The following is a 25,650-nucleotide window of genomic DNA, read 5'->3' as shown; positions in this document are numbered from 1 at the left end:
ATTTTTCAAATATCCAGCGTAATAAAATACATACGGCAATGATACAGTATGTGGTTAATACGAGTGATTTGTAAGTAAAAATACGAGCATATATTTACTATGTAGCAGACATATACACTGCCTAAGACATTTAATGCGTTTTATATGCGTACAATATGCAATCTATTAAAATTCTCACATATATCTGTATCAATGTAATTATACGCAAAGGAACATCTTTTCCATTCATACAAATAGATATGCATGTTATACATATATAATACATGTATTTACTAAGGTTTTCACACATGGTTTGAGGTATCGGATCAGATCGACCGAATTTGGCCGGATTGAATCGATATCGGCCGAGACCGATCCCGATACCGGTCCGATCCAACTGTATGAACAGGAGTAAAAAAATAAAAAATGTAGTTTCCTTTTTATAAGAATACAGGCACAAAAGTGTCATATTTGCCCGGATTTGGACGATCCCGATCCGATCCGATCTAGCCAACACCAAGATCACGAACCATTTCTTTCACATGCTTCTTGCTAGGCTCTCTTTTACGAAGTGGAATCAAGTAGGGCTGTAAATGGATAACCGAAAATCCGAATTCGATCCGCATCCGTATCCGTTTAGAGGCATCCGAATTCATTTAGAGATACCCGGAAAAAAAATCCGAATACTCCAATAAAAATCCGAATCCGAATACTTAATTATAAAAAATTAAGTAAATAATGATCTTGAGGGTTTTTGAAGATTCAACAGGTTCTAGAATATGAGGAAAAGAGAATCATGATCTAAAACTATGGATTGATAGTAAATTGTATCCACTAGGGGGAGGAAAGTTCGGGTTACACAAGGCAGAAGTGTAAACGGATGGTCGAAAATCTGAATTCGATCCACATCCGAATCCATCCGAATCCGTTTAGAGGTATCCATATTCAACCAAGGAATATCTGGATCCGATTACATCCGATCCGTTTAGAGGCCTAGAATCAAGGGGACCTCAAGTTATTATGTTTCTATCTCTCATTTGAGAGACTTGTTATAAAAAAACAAAAAAAAAAAAAAAAAACCACTGCAGAAAAAGTATAAAAAGAAATTAATGCAGAAACGACACCTGAGAGATTCGAACTCTCGCGGGGAGACCCCATGTACTTAGCAGGCACACGCCTTAACCACTCGGCCAAAGTGTCTTGATGTTTGACATCAATGACTCTTTTATTAAATATTTATAAATAAAAACATACAAAAAAAAAACAATTTGAATTAAATTTATAAAATAAATTTTACCGACCACAGTGGGAGTCGAACCCACGACCTTCTGATCCGAAGTCAGACGCGCTAATCCACTGCGCTATGCGGTCTTATGTATTACAGAAGTCATTTTTATTAAATACATATTAGTGCATTGCCTAAAGATCGTTAGATTCGCCTTACAGAATTGAAGTATTCTGTTTAGTTGTTGATCAGATGGAAGATAATCTATAAATATCGGCTCTTTGCGAAAAGAGGGCGGACCTCAGTGCAATACTAAGGTAGTTCCATTGCTACCTAGTGAGAAACAACCTCAATCCGAAGTGCAACCCTGCTCAGACCTGTAGTGGCTAGAACCTTGTGCACTAGGTGTCTAGGTATTCCCTTTTATCGGCTCTTTGAGAAACACCTCACCAAAAGAGATGTGCCAAAAAAAAAACTTTGCATGTTTACACTACCCTGCCCATCAATAATCATCCCCTCATAATCTCATATGAAGGTTTCAACCATGATTCTAAAGAGGCAAGTTGGGTGGCAGTATTCATTCATCATTTGTGTGCATGCCTCGATTATGGATTTACAGGAGATTGAACCAAAGAAAAAGAAAGGAGGTACTCCGAGGAATCCAAAGAGCAATGTCGTCGGGCTGCAACATTGTAGAAGCATTGACGGATTCGCAAAATTTGGTGGATTGGATATCGAAGAAAAATGATATTATTTTGCAATAGGACTATTTTCTAGTTCATTTGATATTAATACTTTTAATATCGAGTTTGAGAATGTAATCTTAAACAAACAACAGAGAGATTGATTTTCATCCTCTCCAGTGTGGTGCACTGCCTAGTGCACATTTAAAGTGCATCAGACGTTGGTCACTACACCTGAGAGGATAAAAATCCAAAAACATATTCTTGCCCACCGTCGGATGCACTTTAAAGGTGCACTAAATAGTGCACCACACTTGAGAGGATAAAAATTCACAAAGAGATATATTAGGAATAGCTCATACATTAGCCCATAAAGCTAGAACAGAGAAGGTCCAAGGTAGGTTCAGCACCGGTAGTATGGATGTTTTGTAGTTCCATCTTTAGTAATTATATTTCCTTATCCTAAAAAGTAAAATATATTTCCTGAATTTATAACAAATAAGGCCATATTGTTTTCTAGTTAAAAAAAACCAAAGGAAAATTTTCAAGTGAAATTCTAGTTATTGACATATTGTATTGATTTGGCAAAAATATATCTCCCATGGGTATGTCTAGACAGTTTTATTTTTTTTTATTGGGGATGGGCATGGCTAATTTTTCCACTTGGATTTGTTGGAAATGGTCTAGATTAACCATGTGCAAAATTTGAGACCTAAATTCAATCATTTATTCTTCTTTGTAATGAAATACCATTTTGTCTATATCCATGCAACCACCGATGGTTCACACCCTCTTGGTGGTCTTTAACTTCCTCGTGCTTTTATTTTTTCAGATGATAAACTTTGTTTGAATTGAAACTTGACATATGAACAAAGGGTCTTCTGTCTATTTGGCCCATATTTTTCAGACCCCAATTGACTTTGCCATGTACCAAAAATAAGTGATTGTCCAAAAACTAGACTAATTTTAACTGATTTTTTTCCTTTTCAATAACATTTAGTTATAAAATAGATGAATTGAGGCCTAACGCATGTCTAAATCTGAATACACTTAATCTAAACATTCCTTGGATTCGTGGTTTTGGATCCATATATCATTAGACAAATATATGATGGATACTATGTTCAGTTTATGGCTTTAAAGTGAAGTAGTTGAAGTAAATAAATACAACTAACTTTTTTTCACTTTACTCCCAAAAGGCATTCCATTGACAAATTTTTTTTTTTTTAATTCCTTTTATCAAGTTTCGGTTATTAGTTTCAATTTACCAAGGAAACTTAACTGTATTCAAGCTCCATTCCCTCCACTTCCTTTCAGCGAAACTTTTATTTATTTTTGGATTCCATCTTAATGTCTATTTATGCTTTATTTTTAAGTGCATCAACTTTTTAAGAATAACGATTCCAATCCTAAAACCAAAATTAGGGTTGTGTTTGGTATGCATTCTTGCAATGCATTCTAAGTCGATTTTGCATTCTTGGATGATAAAAATAGTTATTTTTATTGTCCACAGCAACAATATCCAAAGCCTTATCCCAACTTTATAAAGTGGGCTACATGGATCCAATAAGAAACAAATGATTAAAACTAACGAAGTAAAAGGGTAGGGTGGGGTTGGGGGGGGGGGAACAACATGGATACAACTACGATACAACTACATAGGTGCAGATAGATAAAACTAAAGAAGTAAAATGGTAGGGGGGGGGCATACTGTACTGACACAAACTCTGGGGCATTAACCCTTCTTAGCTATGAACCGCTTCTTAACTACCCAACATTCTGCTCTAAGTCCCGAAGAAGTGTAAATACAAAACAACATCACAACAACAAAGACCAACTAAATGGGGTCAACCGTATGGATCTTTGATCTCCAATCAACTCTATTTGAAGTCATACTAGGCATTATTTTTATTGTCCAAAAATGCAAAATCGACCTAGAATGCATTCCAAGAATGCATACCAAACGTAGCCTAGGAAAACTGAGTTTATGGTGTACGAATTTTGTTTTTTCACTTTTCTACATGATGCCTATTTCTTTCGAATGCATTCATAAATCCACTGAGTATAAGTGCTCCAAGGCTCCATTTGGTTAGAAATGAAGTGAAATGACAAATGAAGTTTATATTTGTTCTGATTCAAAAACACATAAAAGCCTTTATCCCCCCCACCCCCTACCCAAAAACAAAAAAATGATAGATTAAGGCTAAAAGCAAGGTACATATTTTTTACTTCCCATAATTTATTTTGCCAGTTTTAGGGCATAAAATTGTGGCTCGTACGTTATATTTACTTCCTATGAAACAATCTCTATAGTTAAAAAAAAGGGAAAATGTTCTCTGCACTGGGGGCGAAGGATGCGCCCCGACACAAAGGAGATGGGGGTGGGCGAATGACCACCCCGCCCCCCTGAATTGCCGAAATGACCACCAAGCCTTGCTCCATGTGTCTGGGAGCAACTTGCGCTCCCTTGCGTTCCTAGTTAGAGAACAATGCCCCTTAAAAAAATTACATTCTTTGTTACATTTGTCTAATTTATGCAAAAGAAATGCAACCAAAATCGAAAGTAAAACCAAGTTTCACATCATTAATTTTCCATCCATATCCATATGGATTATGGATGTAATGAAATATTTTCTATGCCCTTTCATAATATTTTATCTGAAATGACCATTTTACACTTTTTTTTTTGGAGATACCACTGGAAATTTTACACCTCCTACCTTGTTTTCAATTCATGTTTTACTTTCAGTTTACCAATGGCAAATATATTTCACCTCACTTCCAATCAAATGGAGTTTTAAGTGCCTATTTGTGGATGCAAACTTTTTTAAGGGGGTCAGCTCAACTTATAACAATTCAGCCTTATCCCAATTAAATGGTGTCGGCTACATGGATAATATTAAAGATAAATATTAAAAATAAAAGTAAAAAGAAAAGAGCACAACATCATCGTCAACAACTCAACAAAATTCCACCTAAATGGGGTTGGGTACATGGATCATTGCCCTCCAATCAATGTCATACTTGAGACAAGGCATAAACTATGCATGTCTTTCCTCACTACTTCTAGGTTCATTTTGGACTTGCCCCTAGCTCTTATAGATCCTTCAATTTAGATCAAATCACTCCTCTGAATTGGTGAATCCTAAGACTTCCATTGGACCTGGTCATGACACCTCAAACGACTTTCACAGAGCTTATCTTGTATAAGGTCAAATCCCAAATCAACTCTAATAAGGTCATTCCTTATTTTATCCTCCTAGTTTTGACGCACATCCATCTCAACACCCTCATTTCTACTGCATTTAGTTTAACCACATGACACTTCTTAACTGTCCAACATTACGCCCCATACATCATAGTTGGTCGTATGACAATCCTAAACTGTTAATAAGGTCAGCTCATCTTATACTAATTTGTTAACTTTAATGGCAGTTCAGAGTTCAAAATTTCAATTAAATATTTAGTATCTAAAATGATTTGTTCCCTACTCCACACCCCCACATCCTCTGTTATACCCGCACCCAAAGTACACCTTAATTCTTCGGGCCACGTCGAACTTTCATTGGTAGATGTTGCGGCGCTGCCAACGGTCAACACCTGTGACTTTGGGTCGTGACAATCAAGGAGATAACTGGAATAAAATGGTGAAATTTCGATGTGATGGATGATGTGACCTCGTGAAGGTGAGCATTTAATCCTTAAATATCATGTGTACATGTTCCCTTGGTAATCCTCGAAAGGTGGGCCAAGCCCGGAGTTTATTGCCTTGGATTACCCAAGTTTAGGTAGGGTTGTAAATGGATAGCCGAAAATCCGAATTCGATCCGCATCCATATTCATTTCGGAGCATCCGAATTCATTTAGAGATATCCAAAAAAAAATCTAAATACTTCAATAAAAATCCGAATCCGAATACTTAATTATAAAAAATTAAATAATGATCTTGAGGGTTTTTGAAGATTCAACAGGTTCTAGAATATGAGGAAAAGAGAATCATGATCTAAAACTATGGATTGAGAGTGAATTGTATCCACTAGGGGGAGGAAGGTTTGGGTTACACAAGGCAGAGGTGTAAACGGATGGTCGAAAATCCGAATTCGATCCCCATCCGAATCCGTTTAGAGGTATCCGAATTCGACCAAGAAATATTCGAATTCGATTACATCCGATCTGTATCCGAGCCGAATCCAATCCGTTTACAGGCCTAATTTTAGGTAGGCTGGACCCTGAACTGGACCCGGTGGTGAGTCCACACTTGCCATAGGGTTTATTGTGGGTAAGGTATCGTGGACCCCACCACCTCTTTTGTAACTTAGTGATTGGGTCTTAAAATATCCTAGGGACCCACTAGAGACTAATTGAGGGTTTTGGAGTTTTGTGGATTAACTTGACTATCCACTCACTAAGCCACTTGTTAACTTAACTATCCACTCACTAAACCACTTGTTAATCTAACTATCCACTTACTAAGCACCCATTAACTAGTCACTAACTCATCTAACCTAGCAAAACCGTGGAAGAGAGGAAAAGAGAAAGGAAGGAGAAGAAGAAGAAGAGAGGAGGAAGCATTGAAGGTTCTAGGGCTTGTGCAACCACCCCTACTTAGAAGTTATTAGCTTGAGGAGATAGGTCCTTGATTATATGTTTCTATCTCTCCCTCTCTTCTTTAATTCTTTTTGGGTTTGGGGATGTAACCATTAGGTTGGGGGTTTTGATCCTAGGGTTCCATTTGGAACCCAAGGATGCTTTTGGGTTAGTAACCTCCCTACTTGGAGGCTTGATGCTAGCCTTGAGTTTGTCCTCTTCCTTTTTGTGGATTTTGATTTTTGGATTTAGGGTTCTTGGTGGAGAAACCCTAGATTTGGGGTTTTGATGAAATTAACCTTTGAACCCAACAACCCTATGATAAGGGTAGGGTATTATGACCCTAGGTGACTCAAAAACCCTTTCCCCTAGTCCTTGTAGGCTGAAACCCATGAGATTTCAAGTTTGGAAGCTTGCATGTGGTGAATTTCGGTTTCAGCAGGAAGGTGGACCCAGAGGTGGACTTAGGCTGGAAACCACCATAAGAGTCCACCCCTAATCTATCTACAGGTGGACCCAGACTAGAGTCCACCCCGTGAGTCCGGATGCTTGCTGGTTCACGCTGGACCCAAGAGTGGACCCAGACCAAAGTCCACCCCGTGAGTCCGCATGCTTGCTGGTTCACGCTGGACCCAGGAGTAGACCCAGACCAGAGTCCACCCCATGAGTCTACATGCTTGCTGGTTCGCACTGGACCCAGGAGTGGACCCAGACCATAATCCACCCAAGAGTCCAGCCTTGGGTTTTAGAGTAATTTTTCCCGGGGTGGACCCAGGTACTGTGCCTCCACTCAAGAGTCCACCTAAACTATATTATGTTACCTTTAAACTTAGATTTCGAGTCCCCTCTTACCTTACCTAGCTTGCTTTGTCACGCTTCTTTAGGCACCATTACTTTTACGGTGAGACTTATCATACGTTGATCGACAATGAACCCTAATAAATGAATTTGCGAACTAATAGGTGAGTGGGTGTGGATTTGACTTAATTTGGGAGTGTTTTGCATTATATTATGCTTGTATGCCATTTCTCAAGCATACTCATTCTTGCATTATAATAACTATGTTTGTGGAAATTGTGAATGTATGCGTTATGAATGTGTCTTGTTAATGTCTTCATCATGTTTATAATTAGTCTATCATGCGCCATGTCGTGCTGGTACCCAGGTGATAGATGGTATGGGACGTTGATGCACCCGAAATACCTCTCGACACGATAGTTCATATAGTATGGTTAGGGTTACGTTCCCGTTGCTACGACTCTTACCAACAGGGGTTTAGGTGTTGGGTAACCAAAGCTCCCTGTGTGTCTAAGGAGTGATACGAGGCCAGGTCAGGGATGATCATTGGTTATCGGGGTTTGCCTCTGGGTGGCGAGTGGCTTCTATCGGTGCGGGCCCCAAGGTAACAATTGAGGTTGCATCGTGGTGATAAGATAAGTGATCCATGATGCTTCCCGAGTTGTTGCAGTAGCAAGAACCTAGTGACTTAGACATGTTTGCTAGGTGGCTAATATTGTTAAATAATTCATGCATCATGGACTATGTGTTATTGTTTGCATGTTCCCCATCCCCTCACTGGGGTCAGTGGAGCTTACCACTCTTTGCGCAATCTTTTTAGATGTGTTGCAGGTGATGTTTTAGTGGAAGTCTCTGTGGCTCTTTCTCTTGGATATGTTTCGCTCAGTGTTGCTGACGTGCAATCGGTGATTTATATCTATGATGTTGATTAGATGTTGATAACTGTGCCGATGGGGCACTTGGATCAAGACACTTATTTTTTTATTCCTTTTAAGTTTCATCATTTGTATAGTATAAACTCTCTAATAATTACTGTTTTTCTTAGTTTTATTTAACCTCTTGAGAAAGGATGTAATATATTATTTGTCTATCACATAGACTTTTGAACGCTTTTATTATTGTAAACGCTTCCATTCTTTTGCATCTACATTTACATTTATTGTAAAAGTATTTCTTCCCGCACTCTGATGTACATATAAGTTGTATTGAGTTGACTATGATTCGAGCCACTGCATCGAGATCTTGGCGGTGTAGGGTGACACGTGTCATCCTAATTATACCCCTTTTATTGTATTTTATCCCTTTTTGGGATGGAGGTGTAACATCCTCTCCCCCCCACCCCTCCAAACAAAAAAAAAAAAAAAAACAAAAGAGAGGAAGATTTGGTTCTCTACAAGGAAACCAACCTCCTACGATTCTCTCTATTAACAATAAGAACGAAATCAATACAATCTCTCTTAGTTTCTCCATTCTATTTTCTTCTTAAATAGTTGGAAAGTCAATACTTACAATCGATCAAACAACTGACTCAATTGATTAATATATATATAACATACACATAATATGTTATATTATGAGGCGTAAAACTAATTTGGTTTTATGCTAGGAAGATTCACAATAAAAACTCTTTACCTAATTAGGAGACTTATGGAAAGATATAGAGATTGCAACAAGGATCTCCATATGGTCTTTATTGACCTAAAAAAACTTATGACAGAGTCCCTAGAGAGTTAATTTGGCAAGTACTAGAGAAGAGAAGTGTTTCAAGTATATATGTGGATAAAATTAAAGATATGCATGATGGAGTGGTGATGAGTGTAAGAACTATAGGGGGACAAAGTATTGAATTCCCAATTTAAATAAAGGATCAACTTTAAACCCTTATTTGTATGCGCTTATTGTGGATGATTTACCCAAAGACATTCAAAATGAGGTTCCTCGGTGTGTGCTTTTTGCTGATGATATTGTTTTGACAGATGACACAAAAGCAAGGATTAACGCCAAATTAGAGTTATCGAGAACAACCTTCGAATCAAAAGATTTTAAGATAAGTAGAACGGGGTGTAACTTTGGTTACACTAGGATGGATAATGAGGTGATGAAACTTAATGAGAGGGAAATTCCACAAGTGATTATTTTAGATATCTTATCTCAATCATAAATAAAGAATGTGATATAGAGGATGATGTTTCCAGTGAATTAAAAATATGATGGATGAAGTGGAGAGGTGCGTCCGAAGTATTGTGTGATCGACTTAATCCTTTAAAACTTAGAGAAAATTTTTATAGGATAGTCATACGACCATCTATGAAGTATGGTGTGAAATGTTGGGCAATTAAGAAGCATCATATAGATAACTCAGTGTAGTGGAGATGAGGATGCTGAGATGGATGTGTGCAAAAACTAGGAAGTATAAAGTAATGAATGATCATATTAAAGCTGGTTTAGGAGTAGCCCCGATAAGTGATAATTTACGAGAAAGTCGTTTGAGGTGGTATGGCCATATTCAACTGAGGCCTTTGGATGCTCCTATATAGAGGAGTGGATTGATTTAGATTGAAGGAACTAAAAGATACATGGGCAGACTTAAAATGACCTTAGGAGAAGTGGTGAGGAAATACATGCATAGCTTAAGGCTTGTTTCAAATATGACTTCGAATAGAGCTGATTGGAAGACAAGGATCCATGTAGCCGACCCCATTTAATTGGGATAAGGCTGAGTTGTTGTTTGTTGTTCAATACACATAATATGTTCGCAACATAAACATATAGTTCATGACAAATACCCAACCAAGGGCAAAAGGCAACCATTGATTATAGGGAAAATATCATCCCCCTCCCCTCTAAGTTTCCTTAATATCAACCCAGTACCCAAGTTTTGAAAAATGACAATTCCGTCCCCTACTTTATAAAGATTCTATCAACCGTACCCTAACCGTTTAAAAACCCCATTAAGTGATGATGTGGCATGTACAAAATTTGTAAAACCCCAAAATGCCCATAGTATAATTATATTCCAATTTTGCCCTCCCCTACTTTCCCTTTTGCTTCTTCTTCTTCTTCTTCCTCCTCTGCCAGCACCACCATCATCACCACTTCTTCTTCTTAGAAGCAAAAACATTAGTCTTTAGAAGCAGGAATAAGGTCTATCACCTGGGTTAAAAAAAATCCAAAAAACAAATAAGCAGATTACTTGATCTATTTATCAGAAGTGAAACATCTGTAAATTGAATCTGCTAAATATACGAAAGATTTGATATCATAGACAAACCACACTACAAACGAATGGAAAGACAATTATACAATACCATTTTCAAGAAAGAAGAGGAAAAAGAAAATCTTGACGTTACCAGAACATCTGAATCATAGAATAACATCAGCTTAAACACAAATCAACTTAAGCGGAATTAGCAAAACTCGTAGAAGCAAAGATCTCAAGCAGAACAAAAGTAAAAAAGACAAACAACTAGAACGGAAAATTTTTGAATCTTTAAAAACCTAACGGAAATGGAAACTAAATTTCATGGCAGAGCAAGACAAGAACAACCAGAGAAGACCCAGAAAAGAAATAAAGGAAGAAACCCTAGATCCGTACAAGGCGATAGGGTTTTGAAGGCAAACCTTGAGAGACGAAGGAACTGTTCATCGGATGACGACGAAGATGGGATCAAAGAGGAACCACCGACACCGCCACTACCAGAATTATTGCTGAAAGCAGAGTCGAAGCGAGGAGCAAGGAATCTGCTTCCTCGGTTGCCTCTACCACCAGGCCTTAAGCTCAATACCGTCTGATCTGCTTGCATAACTCAGTTTTTCTCTCTATGGAAGAAGTGGTGATGTTGGTGGTGCTGGCGGAAGAAGAAGAAGAAGCAAAAGGAAAGTAGGGGAGGGCAAAATTGGGAAAGTAAGGGAGGGCAAAATTGGAATAAATTAGAATAAAATTATACTAAGGACATTTTGGGGTTTTAGGATTTCATACATGCCACATCATCACTTAATGGCATTTTTTAACGATTAGGATACGGTTGATAGAATCTTTATAAAGTAGGGGAGGGAATTGTCATTTTTTAAAATTTGGGTACTGAATTGATATTAAGGAAACTTAGAGGGGAGGGGGATGATATTTTCCCTTGATTATATTATGGGAGTCGTTATTCCCACTCTTAGTTCCAGGCTAGAGATTCCTTTTCAGCGCATCGATAATAATTGCAAATGGATCACAAATTAAAAAAGGAGTGGAGATAGCCTTTTTTTTTTTTTTTTTGGGTAGAAAATAGATTTATTGTGAAAGACGAAAACGGCTCCTGTGGTCTGGTACAAGGTCACCAGCTACACAGGGATTGAAATTTGGGCCAAACTGTCCTTTCCGTAACAGATAGTACCTTCCTAGCTAGGGAATCCGCTACACCATTCGTGGTCCTTGGAACATAAGAAAAAGACACATCTTCAAGATAAGTAACCAGATGGTGGATGTCATCGAGGATTGGCTGAATAGACAGGGGGAAGGAAGAGGTGCAGGCTGCAGGAACCGGATCACCTTTTGATTGTCGCTTTCTACTTGTAACTTGTACGTGCCCTCAAAGATTGCTTCCAGAAGACCTTCGCGTATTGCAAGCGTCTCCCCTAACATAATATCCTCAAAATAAATGGGATTAGACACAACAATTTTAGCGCTGCCTAAGTGCTCTCGAATAATGAAACCCACCCCACTCCGCTTGCCGTCCTTATTGAGAGAAGCATCACAACTTAACTTAAAGGTACCATCAGGGGGAGGCGACCAGCCCGGGCTGTGGGACTGAACTGCTCACCTAGGCCTATCCTTTGCAATAGTATCAACTGACATAAACTCCTCCCAAGCCGTCTGAGCTGCTGTGATAACTTCTTCTGGGCGCCAATCTCGTCGACCAAAAATAAGATCATTTCGTGCTCGCCAAAGGAACCAACACACAAAGGAACAAAACGATTTCAGGCTGCACGATTCACTTTTGCCATTCCTTTCAAGCGACAACCAGCATTGAATCCAACGATAGAGTTTAACATCTTCTTCTACTGGCAGCTTGTAAGAAAGCGTACACCTAAACCACACTGCTCTTGCAAACCAGCAGTTCCAAAAAATATGATCAGTAGTCTCCTCCGCCATTCCACATCATTGGCATTGGATGTCTACAGGTATCCTCCGGTGATTAAGCACTGCCGCAGAGGCTAGCCCATCAGCACACGCTCTCCATATGAGATGACGAATCTTTGGGAGGGAATTGTAATGCCAGATAGATTTCCACACTTCAGTTGGGACTGCAGGCCAACTGCTAGACGTTGAATGGGCATTCACTGTCATCTTCTCAGCCCTCCAGCCATTAGATAGGACATGGTACATACTCTTCACTGAGAAAATGCCACGCTTATCTGCTCCCCAGACCATTTTATCCACCTACGCAAACACACCGAGCTGAATCTGGAGGATTAGGTTGGCGTCAGATGGGTGGAAAAACTTGCTAATGACATCTCTCTTCCAAACACGATTTGGCTGATCTATCAACTTCGAAACCCATGTGAAGGGGCATGGTTCCAGGGGAGGGTGTTGAATGCTGAGATTTGGGGTGGATGGCACCCAGTTATCGGTCCAAATGTTGATTGAATCTCCATTACCCACCTTCCAAAGCAGCCCTAATTGGAGAGCATCACGTCTAGCCAAAACGCTCCTCCAGCCCCAAGAAGGGTTCACTCCAAGGCGAGCATCTAAAAAATCCTTATTTGGGAAATAGATAGACTTCATGAATTTTCCCCATAAGGAGTCAGGTTCCTTCCAAAGCCTCCATGCAATCTTGGCCAAGAGGGCCTTGTTGTGAAGAGAGGGATCCCTAAAGCCAAGGCCACCCCGCTCCTTTGATTGGCAAAGGTGAAACCAAGAGACCCAATGCAATTTCTTGCTGTCCGACCCGTCACCCCAAAAAAAGGCTGAAGCATCTTTCCTCAATTGGTGGTGCAAGGAGGCAGGTAACTTAAAATGAGAGCCGGCGTAATTTGTGAGGGTCAAGGCTACCGACTTAAGCATGACTTCCTTTCCTGCATACGAGAGCAGCCGGGTCTTCTAAGAGGTAAGACGCTCACCGGCCTTATCAAAGAGGTCCTGGAAAAGTTTCTTCTTTGACACACCGAACATAGTTGGTTAGCCCAAATATTTATTTGGCCCATTCCCATACCGAATTTTTAGAACCCGGGAGAACCATCGCTGGAATTTTAAGGGACATTTGGGCTGAAGGAGAGAGAGGATTTCTTCAAATTTACAGCCTGTCCACTCGCCCTACAGTACATATCAATGCAGTCCTTCAATTGTGAGACCTCTTCAAGTTTCATCTCTGAGAACATTAAGCAGTCATCATCGAAAAGCAGATGTGTAATAGGTTCTCCACGAGTCCAAACTCTAACTCCTTTTAATAGACCTTCCTTCTCATAATGCCCAATAATACTGCTAAGAGCTTGAGAGCATATGTAAGTACCGCGGTCCTTCGGACGAAGGTTTCCTCACCCTTTATGGTATATGGCGACATAGGGTTTTGGGAGATACATGTGTGTGTGTATGGATGTGGATAACATTGTCAATGTATAATATCGATAAATAGGGATTGGGATCATGCATTAAAATATGCTAATATAATGAGAAGTCGCCACCTAGGGTTAGGGCCTAGGACCCATTAAGTGTAGCCCTACCCGTGGTGAGCGGAATCGGACTACGTGACTCCATATGGTCCGACCAAAGGTTCGGGTAAGGGGTCGGAGTTACGAGTGTGGGAAGGTGTTAGGCACCCACCTCGCCTGGCGAGCCGGTCTCTTTGTGTTAGATGCTACATAAGGACGAATGTTCTCTCTCTTTTATTACGGGGATGGGGATATTATGAACCACATTCGGATGTTATGAATTGAACTAAAGCATAATAAACTACATTATATATATGAAAAATGCGGACTAAAACGATGAAATATGAAAGGACTACATTGGATCAACAAAAATGCAATAATTATACCGTATGGTTGTATTCCCTTGGCTCGGGGAGATAGGCGAATGGATGACATCGCTTCTTTCTCGTGAGTAACTGGCTCTTTCGAGTGATTTGGAGAGGAGTAAACAGACGAATATCGCTGCGTAATAAAGGAGTTTTGATGGTTATCCGTGCACGGACGGGATAACAACGCCAAGGAGCAAAAGCGCTTTATACTCAGAGGGACAATTGAAAGATCTGTCCGTCACAAGAAAACTTCAAGCACTCACACTCTCATGAGAGAAGGAGGAGAAATGAGGGTAAAAAGGGAGGAAAAGAGGCTAGGAATCACTTGGGGAGGGTCTCTCCACCCAAAATTCCTTGGGAAATGTGGGAGAGGACCCTCCTATTTATAGGAGGGACCCCTCTCTCTCTCGATCGGATAAGTCCTCCACGGCGCCGTGGGGACTTTTCCACGGCGCCATGGGTGACGTCGGTAGGCTAATGTCACACCCCCTCATGGCGTCGTGGAAATTCGGTACACATCCCCACGGTGTCATGGGAAGGCACCCACGGTGCCGTAGGAAGGCGTCCACGGCGCCGTGGGAAGAGTCCACGGCGTCGTGGGAGCGCAGTGCCATTTTTCCTTATTTTTGGGCCTAAAATGGGTCATTTTGTGCTCAGCATGGTTCTTGGTCTTATGGGTTAGGTATCTTGGGTCTAAAAAGAGGGAGAGTGTGTCATCCATCGTCCATGTCCCGTTGTCATCATCGCCAATTAGGGGGTGACAAAAAATCAGTGTCTACAGCATAAAATAAAGAGGGCGGGGGAAAGTGGGTCCCCTTGTCGAATACCTTGGGACGGCAGCACCTTTCCCCGGGGGGCACCATTCATCACCAAATTATAGCTAACCGACTGCAGGGAAGACATCACCATAGACACCCACTTAGGAGAAAAACCAAAGCGGATGAATAACCTTTCAAGAAACTCCCATTCCACCCTGTCGTATGCTTTCCTCATGTCTAGCTTCATAGCAAGGAAACACTGCTTCCCTTTCTTCCTATGGTGGATGTAGTGAAAGATTTCATGCGCCAGAAACACATTATCAAAGATGGACCGCCTTGGTATGAAGGCCGACTGGGTTGGAGAGATAATGGTGTCTAAGACTTCTTGTAATCGTGTAGCAAGGATCTTCGTGACCACCTTAACCACTACGGCACAGAGAGAGATAGGCTTGTACTGCTCAGCATATTCAGGATTAGCAATCTTTGGAATCAAACATAAAAAAGTCTCATTACAAGAGTTAGGCAGATGACCAGAGATAAAAAAATTGCACACAAATTCATACAAGTTTTGGTGTGTGAGATCCCAGTATTTTTGGAAAAATGCCGGAGGGAGACCGTCAGGGCCTGGGGCCTTAAGCGGTGCCATAGCAAAGAGGGCCGTGTGGACTTCTTCCAGGGAAGGCATCATGGTCAGCTTTGAATTCATGTCATCGGTTACCTGGGACTGGATTGCATCCAAGACAACACGGAGGGCGTTCTGGTCAATTCCTTTCGATTGATAGAGTTGGTGATAGTAGGCTAGCATTGCTTCATACACCTCGGACTCAGACTGGGTCCATCTTCCATCAGCATCCTTCAGCCTGAGAATTCTATTGTGGCTCCTCCTTGTAACCGTGGTCATATGAAAAAACCTAGTGTTGCGGTCGCCTTGTAATAGCCATGCAATCCTTGATTTTTGGCGCCACATTTCTTCTTCATTTTCAAGCTCCATGTTCAGTAGCTTTATAACCCCACTCTCCCGTTTCTGGGAAACCTCAGAGATCGGCCCTGCCTGGATGGCTAGCAGTTCTTGCTGCAGTTTTGTGATCTTCTCTTGAACGTTGCCGAAGACTTCCTTGTTCCACCGTTGAAACACTGGTTTACAATTTTGAATTCTCTGAAATAAAGTTGGAGAAACTTCATTATGTGGTAGTCGAGACCAAGCCTCAGTCGCAGCCCTTTTACAGTCCGGATGCTTGAACCACATCGATTCAAATCTAAACAGTCGTTGGCCTTTAAAGCGCCCTCCCTCTGAATCAATTATCAGAGGATTATGATCAGAATTCAACGCCGACCGAACCGTCGCTGTTGTGTCTGGGAAAGTGCTCTGCCATGCCACATTTGCTAACTCCCTGTCTAGCTTTATTCAAATATTTTGATTCCCTTTCCTTCTGTTGCTCCAAGTAAAGGGCGATCCATGAGTTCCCAAATCCAATAAACCATAAGAATCGAGCATCTGCCGGAATTGATTGATATCGCGGTTGCACGAAGAAGACCCACCTTCTTTCTCATGCCAAGAGAGGAATGAGTTGAAATCCCATAGCAAAGCCAATCCGTTTGACGACCAGACCCCAACTGGATAATTTGCTCCCAAACCTGCTGCCTTTTATCTCTCACTGGGTCCCCATAAATTGCCATCATAAAGAAGGAAGCTCCATTGTCCAGCTTCACAACAGAATCAATAAAGTGTTTATTGGCATCTAGAATCTCCACCGAAACATGACCATGCCACAGCAGGGCCAGACCACCGGACAAGCCATTAGAGTCAACAACGTGAGAGGTAAGCCATCTTAAGTCTTCTCTTTATGTTCTCCACTTCCGCAGCTTGGCACTTAGTCTCAATCAGGAACATTATATCAACTTTCACCGATCGGGAGAGGTGCATGAGAGTTCGAATTGTCGGTTCCTCCCCAAACCCCGAAAATTCCAAGTTAAGATCCTCATTGCTGCCCGTGGAACTGCTGCCCAGCCTCCACAGGTGTATACTCTAAAAAATGCATCTGTTCAGCACCTTCATTCTCAATCCTAGGCCGCTTCTATTTCTCCTTAGGTACATCTTGGTCCAAGCTTCTGCTCTGCAGGCGATGAGGGCTATGGGTAGTGGTCCCACAGGCTTCAGACGTGTCCATTGCACAAGGCTGCTTGGGTGGCGTAAGGAGTTGAGAAGGTTCATGCAAAGGTGGGGTAATAAGGGTGGTGGTAGGGACATTGACTGATGGTGAGAGAGTTAACGGTTTGTTTGAATTACTAGTTCCAATGACTGGGGTGGAGTGGTCATTTGGGGACAAAGATATGGCCGTTAAGTGTGGTAGAAGGGAAGCCAGAAGGCTTGAGACTTCTGGGGTTTACAATAATTGATTCTTCAACAGATGCGTGGGTAGGGCCACATTGGAAAGAGCCTGTTCCTAGTCAATCAATTGGGGTGCAGGGTGGTGTTGGTTTCTCCTAGTGTGGTGGGACAGGTTATTGTTGAGAAGATGAGTGGTAGTGGGTGGGTTGGGTATTTTTAACATCTTGCCTGGAGCCGAGCCACTTGGGACAGCCGATTGAGATTGGGTAGGTTCAGTATCAGCCATTGCAGCGCCTCGACGGCCTGATATTCCTCCCATGTCATCAGAGATAATCTGAAATGGAACATTCTCAAGTTGTCGCTGATCCGGTGCGATCCCCCAGAGAGTTGGGCCATATTTATACTCGAGGAACTATGGGCATGTGGAGGCTCACGAGCAGTCGTGTTGTTGTACGGGCAAGGTTTCAGCATCAAAAAGAGCAATGCACCACTTGATCTCATGATCGAGCATACCACAGTAATAACAGAAGTTTGGCAGTTTTACGTATCGAAGCGACACAACAACCCTACTTCCCGATCTCCTGTTAATAGTAACAGAGTTCTTCAGAGCTTTGGTAATGTTGATGCGAATCCGGCAGCGAATAAACTTTGTTCGATTGCCAAACTGCATGCCTTAAAACAGGAGAACCCTCAAAGGGGTACCAATCTTTGCGGCCAAGTGTGTTGTAATATCCAAGTTGAAAGGCTCCTGTGGAATCGCGTGGAACTGTACCCAAAAGTCCACGAACTGGAATGCCCAGTCCTCTTCTGGTTTCCACTTCTCAAGGACCAAAAGATTTCCACCAACCGACCAAGGACCTTCGTCCAACACATTCTATATGTCCAGGGGGTGGTGGAATTGAAAAAGATACCTGTCTCCATGCAAAGGCATGATGGCTACAGGAACTTTCGTGTTCCACGCGTTGATCAGAGCTTCTGAGACAGCCTGTTTCCGATACGGTTTGCCTACAATGACTTGGCCCGCCAGGCTAAGGTCCCACGTTTGCGATATCTTTGCTTCCAAATCATCATCCAGGGTTAGGGCATCGTCCTCTTCAGATTCCACATCGCTGGGTATTGGGGCACGGTTTGGGGATTGCGGGAAGTGCCCTGAACGGTTACCGATGGTGCTCTGGGCATAGAAGGGGGTGGATGGCGTTTGGGACTGTTGGATCCACGAGTGTTGGTGATGTGGGGCCTGGCAATAAAGGGAATATTGTGGGGCCTGACAATAATGGATATCGTTGGGGTGCTAATGATGGATCTGGTGGGGGGAGACGTGGTAACTTGGAGTGATCCATAACTGATAGCCAAGAGAAGGTGGAGTAGCAGAGAAAGGAGATGGAGATGGAGATAATACTCTAAAGGCAGCACGTCATGCAGACGGAAAGAGGAGCACGCACGGCGGCGGAAACCCTATTTTGCTTCGTAAATATTCTCATCAACTGCAACCAATGTTTTCTCTCTTTGATTCTGCCACTCAAGCTCTTCACTTTTTCACTTTTAAGGCTTTACCCAATGTATGAGGCTTAAACATTTCGGAAGCTTTTTACAAAACCCTAGACTTGCTCTCAACCTCTTTTATGCTTCACTTCTCAACCCTTGGTGATGTGACAATAAAGCTTGAAAAATCTCCCTCAAAATTGATACTGGATCGCTTCAATGAATGGTGTTACGTCAAGAATTCGCTCAGCGGTCCTTCGAGTGCCGTAACCTGCAAAAGATCCTGAATGACAAAGGAGAACCGGTGTGGTTCTGACCTAGGACTCTCCGATGCCTAAGTTAGATCTCTCTAAGCAAACAGATGAATAGTAGTATTCAAGATGAGTCAAGATGTCCCTTGATGGGGCTGACTACCTTGCCTTTTATAGTAGAACATGATGGTGTGGAGAGTCCCAGTTGATGTAGAGTGTCCGTCGTAGGTGATAGAGTCCCTGAGTAGTTGGGCTCATCCTTGACTGGTTGTCTTCCCGTGAAACGTGGTGTCACGATAGACTTGGCAATCGTCTTCCTGAGAGACGTAGTGTCATGATAGACTTGGTATCCTTGGTGGATTGACCTATCTACGTGATAGATGAGGTGCCTGGTACATGAGTCCTTTCAGACTACGTGACTTGATAGGCGGTGGCCTAGAGTCCTTAGTGATGTGGTCTGTGTCTTGTTGATGGCGGTGGTTCCTGCCGTGTTCGAGGGAGACTGTGCCCGGGGATGATGTGTTTGAGGAATCCGTGCCCGGGGTCTTCGTCCATGTCTAGGCCGTGCTCAGGCAGTCCACGCCCAGCTGATCTGCACCTGGGGTGGTCCACGCCCGGGCCAGTCCTCGCCTAACACTAATTCGCACCCGGGGTGGTCCGCGCCCAACGTTGATCCTCACCTGGGGTCATGCGGTCCGCGCCTGGGTCTGATTTGGGTCGGTTCTCTCCTGGATTGGCCTACTTGGTTCTGGTCTTGTGCTGGCCCTATTTCTTGGGTTAGGACACGTGGCAGTCCCTGATTGGTCAGGGTGCTTTTGGGTTCATCATTTGCCCCCCACTCTCTTGGAATGGAGTGCTCAAGAGAGTATCCTTTACATTCTTGTACCAATTAGGGGGTTCCCTGTAAATAATCTCTTCTCTGAGGATGTGCTTGTGAATTGTTTGGTGAGGGAGAGGTTGTGGGTTCAAACCTCTCCCCTCTTTTTTTGTCTCTTTCTCTTCTCCTTGTTGTAGATATGTACTCTTGGTCCTTTCTTCTCTTTTTACTTTTCCCTCTTCATTTCTCTTCTTCTCTCTTTCTTACTCTTCTACTCTTTGCTTTTTTATATCTTCCACTTTTGCTTGGACTTTGAGCTTGGTTACTATTCATTATGTTCCCCATGTGTTTGCTCTTGGGTCACAATGAAGAGTAGTGTGCTCTACTTGCTTGTCTGATCCTCTTACCTATTAGCCTTGTCTTTGGGCTTGGTGTGCTTTACGACGTGCACGACTTAGCGCTTGGCTTTTGCCTTGTGCCTGTGTTTAGCCCGCCCTGGTCCATGCTCACCTGTTGTTTAATATTGACGCGTCCGGCCCACGCCTAGTTCGATCGATGCTTGCCCGGAGCTACGCCTGTTGCTCGGTCGACGTCCTTCCGTGGTTCGCGCCCGGCTCGATCAAAGCCCCCCACGGTCCGCGCCCGTGATTCGATCGAAGGTCATCCGCCTTCGGTCCACACATGCCGGGGCTCAATCCATGCCCTGGTCCGCGCCTGCATCAATCCGTGCCCGACCGCCTCGATCCACACCAGGGTCCATGCCTACTGCTTCAATCGGCGCCCATCCGTCGACAGTCCGCGCCCATCTAGGGGTCCCTGCCCCTGCTCTCTTCGATCGACGCCCATCGTGCCTGTGCCGTCCGTGGTTCGGGCCTATTCACTGCACTCGATCCGCGCCCTTGACCACACCTTGGTACGTGTCGTCTTCATATTCTCTTCTTTCTCTCTCTTTTTTTTTTTTTTTTAATTGGTTCTGCATTGGTGGTTGCAGGTTGGCATCCCTCTCCTCAAGTTGGTTGCTTGGCTTTGGGAGACCATCGTTCTGAGTAAGTAGCCCATCTGCTTCATTGTTTATCCATGTCATCATCGGACAACTCTGATCCGACTACGGTCGTGGTTGGATCCGCTGAGGAGTCTTCTTTGGGGTCGTCATCCCCCGCGGATACTTCTTCTTCTTTGCCTTCCCCTGTTGCTAGTGATGGGGAGGAGGAGGTTTCTAGAGGTTCCGCCCCTAGTAGGGGTCGTAAGGCCTCCAGAGCTTCTACTTTAGTTGGTGACCCTAGGAGTAAGTTGGCTCACATTCCTCGCATCTTGACTTCTTCGGACTTGGCATTACTTCGCCAGGAGTACCATATACCCTCTGAGGTCGTGCTTCGTGTCCCTGGTCCTAATGACCGTGCTTACTCCCATCGAGCGGATGAGGTCTTCGCTTCCCTATCTCCCGTTTCATGGAGCTGGTGTTGGAGCACTGGCGCCTTACCCCTGAGCAGGTGTTGCCCAACTCTTGGCGTGTCATCCTGGGTTTTTATGTGTTCTTCGCCCGGATGGGGCGTGCTGCTACCGCTCCCCTGTTCTCGTACTTCTATGTTTTGAAGAAGGGGGAAGGTGGGTGCTACCACTTCGCCCATCGTCTCCCTAGGGGGTCTCTTGTCACGCTCGATCCTCTTGTGGGGATCACTAGCTCAGTGAAGTACTAGAGGGATCGCTTCTTCTTCGCCATGGTCCCCCGATGTGCACTGCGATCTACCTGGGAGCTCATTGATGTCAAGGGGGTGAACTGCCCTCTTAAGTTGAGCGACTTTAGCGCGACTCCCTCCAGCGATGTCAGGGATGCGACCCATTCGATGTCCGTCAGTTGGATTCCGAGGCCTTCTTATGTCTGTGGAAGTTGAGTCCTGGTAAGATATTTGGCTTCTTGGATGTTTGCTTATGTACTTTTCTTTTATGTATCCACTGTTTGACTTACCTTGTGTTTTTGATTGGGTGTCGTTGTGCAGTGGACATACGACCAGATCTTAGTGTCTTCCGCTCTAACCTGCGGAAGAGGAGTACTCAGACTGCTTCCCCTGGGGATGGTTCTTCTGCTGTGGATCCTGCAGTTCCTGCTTCTTCTGCTTCCAGGGTCGTTGGGACCAAGTGGAAGGGGGGCCCTGATCCCCCTAGTTCAGTGAGGACTGGGCCAAGTATTATCCTTTCGCGTTCGTCTTCTACCGCCACTGCTCCTGGGTCTTCTGCTCCACCCCCCTCGAGAGGCAAAGGGGTGGTCTCCTCTTCTGGTGGCGTGATTGCTGATCCACCAATCTCCTCCCCTTTGGTGTTACCTTGGGATCTTCAGGAGGGAGCAATGTTAACCAGCCACGGAGTATGCCGAGAGTGGCTGGATATGGGGAGGCTTCCCGGGGAGCATTCAGTCCTACAGGGGTTTAGCGACGCATTCTTGACGCAGACCCTCTACCAGGACATGGCTTCTGTGAGTTGTGCTTCTCGCTCTTTTGCTTTTCATGTTGTTGCTTTTCTTGTACTTGAGATGATTCTTTGTGGGTATGTTAATTGTAGGTCCAGCATCATGTCATGGAGACGGTGTTTCACTTGGAGAGTCATGGTTTTTGAGAGATCCAGCTAAACCGTAAGTTGCAGGGCTTGGAGAAGGAGCTTCAGGGGCATAAGGTCGCCCGGGAGGAGACGATGGCACGTGAGAGGAGTATGGCTGAGGAGCTCAAGGAGGCGTTTGCTGCGGCGGCAGAGAGCTCATCTAGAGTTCGTGCCCTGGAGGAGGAGCTTCGCGCCTTGAGGCGGAGTCATGAGGTTAAGGTGTCTGAGGCGAGGGAGCTAGCAGTGGCAGCTTATCAGCAGTCTCCTGAGATCACTGCGTACTTTTATAAGTATAACCAGGAGATATATGATGCAGGCATCCGAGACTTAGCGGTCCGCATTCTGGAGAAGACCCCTGACTATGATTTCTCAGGGTTCCTGGAGGTCACTACGCTGTTGCCAATGACTGCTACTGTGGCTCATATCTCTCCTGAGGACGGTGTTGTGGGGACTGAGGTGGGTGTGGTCTTCCCAGAGGAGAGTGTTGCTCGTCCAGCCGAGGCCGATATGATGTCCCCCACTGGGTCGGATGTTGCTCCTCCATCAGATGCCCCTTGAGTATATAGGTGTTCTTGGATGTTGAGCTTTTTGGATCTTGAACTTTGGATTGTGATCTCTTTTTGGATTGTATGTACTTAACTTTTTACCTTCTTCGATGTGGATGTTGCATATATGTGATCTTTGTTGCTTTGATGGTTCTCTTACTTTTGCAACCCCCGGTGGTCTGTAGTCCTTAGTGATGTTATGTCTTGGCGGTCTATGGACCTTGGTGGCCAACGGGCCTTGGTGGCATAACGCCTTGGTGGTCAACGGACCTCGGAGACTATGATCTTTGGCACACCGAACCTGTAGATGATGTCATCACGAACGAACTTCTCCATTTCATTCTCTGTGATCTTGGCCAATGGCTTGGCCTCTACCACTTGGTGAAGTAGTTTATGGCGACCACCAAGTACTTACGGTTGCTTGATGCTACTGTGAAGTCCCCCAAGATGTCTACCCCCCACATGGCAAAGGGAATAGGGTTGAGGATCGATGTTAGTTTGGTGGCGGGTAGATGGGGTACTGAGGCGAACAATTGACATTGCTCATAAGCCTTGACGTATTGCACTACTTCTTCTTGCATTCTCGGCCAGTAGAGTCCTTGTCGGAGGATTTTGTAGGCTAAATTTATCCTCCCATGTAGCTTCCACAGATCCCCTCATGTGCCTCTGCCAGGACATATTGAGCTCCCTTGGGTCCTAGGCACCAAAGCAGTGGTGCTGTGGCCCCCCTCTTGTACAGTACTCCGTCCAGGACGGTGTACTTTGCAGCTCTCATCCTTATTTTCCTTGCTTCGACCTTGTCTTCTGGTAAGACGTCGTTCTGTAGGTAGTTGAGTATAGGGTCCATCCAGTTAGGCCCCTTCTTGATTTCATTGACTTGCGTCTCCTGGTATGTTGGTTCATGTAATATTTCCACGTACATTGCACTGGCCAGGTTTCTGAGTTCATCATTGGCTAGCCTGGACAGTGCGTCGGTAGTGGCATTCTCGATCCTGGGAACCCAAATCATCTCGAACTTCATGAACTCTTCGATCAACTCTCAAGCAAGTGCTAGGTATGATGCCATTAGATCGACTTTCGCTTCATATTCTCCATTCACCTGATTCACTACCAGTTGGGAGTTACTCCGGATGGATAGGTGTGTGACTTGAATGGCCTTGGCCACTCAGAGTCCAACGAGTAATGCCTCGTACTCTGCTTTATTATTGGATGCTGGAAAGGCGAATCGGAGAGCATACTGGATTCGAAATCCTTCGGGGCTGGTGAGTATGAAACCAACTCCGCTTCCTGTGGCATTACTTGAACCATCCACGAACATCTCCCATGATCCTCAGTCCTGGTCCTCTGGTTCCTCTGCTTCTAACTCAGTCTCAGGTAGGGTGCATTCGGCGACAAAGTCCGCCAGGGCTTGGCCTTTAATGGCCGTCCTGGGTTGGTACCTAATGTTGTGCTCGCTCAGTTCAACCGCCCAGGCGATCAATCGTCTGGAGATGTCTGGCTTGTGCAATACCTTCTTCAATAGTAGGTTGGTGAGGACTATGATGGTATGGACTTGGAAGTAAGGTTTGAGCTTCCTAGCCGCGATCACCAGTGCGTATGCTACCTTCTCCATCATTGTGTACCTGGTCTCTGCATCAATTAAGACATGACTAACATAATAGATGGGTCTTTGTATCTTACCCTCCTCTTTTAGTAGCACAGTGCTCACTGCGACGGGTGTCGTAACCAAGTAGATCTGCAACTCTTCGTTGGGTTCTGGGCACCCAAGTAATGGTGGATTCTCGAGGTACACCTTCAGCTCTTCAAACGCTTTTTGACACTCCTCTGTGCATGCAAAGTCTTTAGGACTTTGGAGGTTCTTTAATGTCTTGAAGAATGGCAGGCACTTGTCTCCCGACCGTGACACGAACCTTGAGAGGGCAGCGATCCTTCCATTCAATCTCTGTATTTCTCTGACTGTCCGAGGTGGTGCCATCTCTTGGATGGCCTTGATCTTGGATCGGTTGGTTTCTATTCCCCGTACTGAGATCATGAACCCCAGGAATTTTCCTGACGTTACCCCGAAGGCGTACTTCGCAGGGTTTAGCTTCATCTGGTTCCTTCTCAGCACGGCGAACACTTCTTTTAGGTCGGTTAGATGTCGCTGGGCTTAGACGCTTTTCACGAGCATGTCATCTACGTACACCTCCATGTTACGCCCAATCTGCTCCTTGAACATCTTGTTGACCATCTTTTGGTAGGTGGCCCCTACATTCTTCAGTCCGAACGGCATGACATGATAGCAGTAGTTCTCCTTGTCCATTTGGAAGGCGGTGTAAGACTCGTCATCCTCATGCATGAGGATTTGATTGTAGCCCGAGTAGGCATCCATGAAACTCAACATCTCATGTCTGGTGGTGGCGTCGATCAGCAGATCAATCCTAAGTAGTGGGTACTCATCTTTTGGGCATGCCTTGTTCAAGTCAGTGTAGTCGACGCACATTCTCCACTTCCCATTTAGCTTGGGTACCATGACCACGTTCGCAAGCTAGGTAGGGAACTTCTCTTCTCTGATGAACCCTGCTCGGCTCAACTTCTCGACCTCTTCTTTGATGGCTGCC

The 25,650-nt window shown here is 44.0% G+C and overlaps 2 non-coding genes across 2 annotated transcripts; both read right to left on the bottom strand.

Annotated features, from left to right (window-relative positions):
- Positions 1 to 1,097: 1,097 nt before the first annotated feature.
- Positions 1,098 to 1,179, bottom strand: TRNAS-GCU. The gene has a single exon. It is a non-coding gene; the product is annotated as a tRNA-Ser (tRNA).
- A 97-nt stretch (positions 1,180 to 1,276) lies between these two features.
- Positions 1,277 to 1,350, bottom strand: TRNAR-UCG. The gene has a single exon. It is a non-coding gene; the product is annotated as a tRNA-Arg (tRNA).
- Positions 1,351 to 25,650: the final 24,300 nt, after the last annotated feature.

This window comes from Telopea speciosissima, chromosome 4 (genome assembly GCF_018873765.1).
Source record: "Telopea speciosissima isolate NSW1024214 ecotype Mountain lineage chromosome 4, Tspe_v1, whole genome shotgun sequence".
Classification (NCBI taxonomy): domain Eukaryota; kingdom Viridiplantae; phylum Streptophyta; class Magnoliopsida; order Proteales; family Proteaceae; genus Telopea; species Telopea speciosissima.
This window is presented reverse-complemented; position numbering and strand designations above follow the sequence as displayed.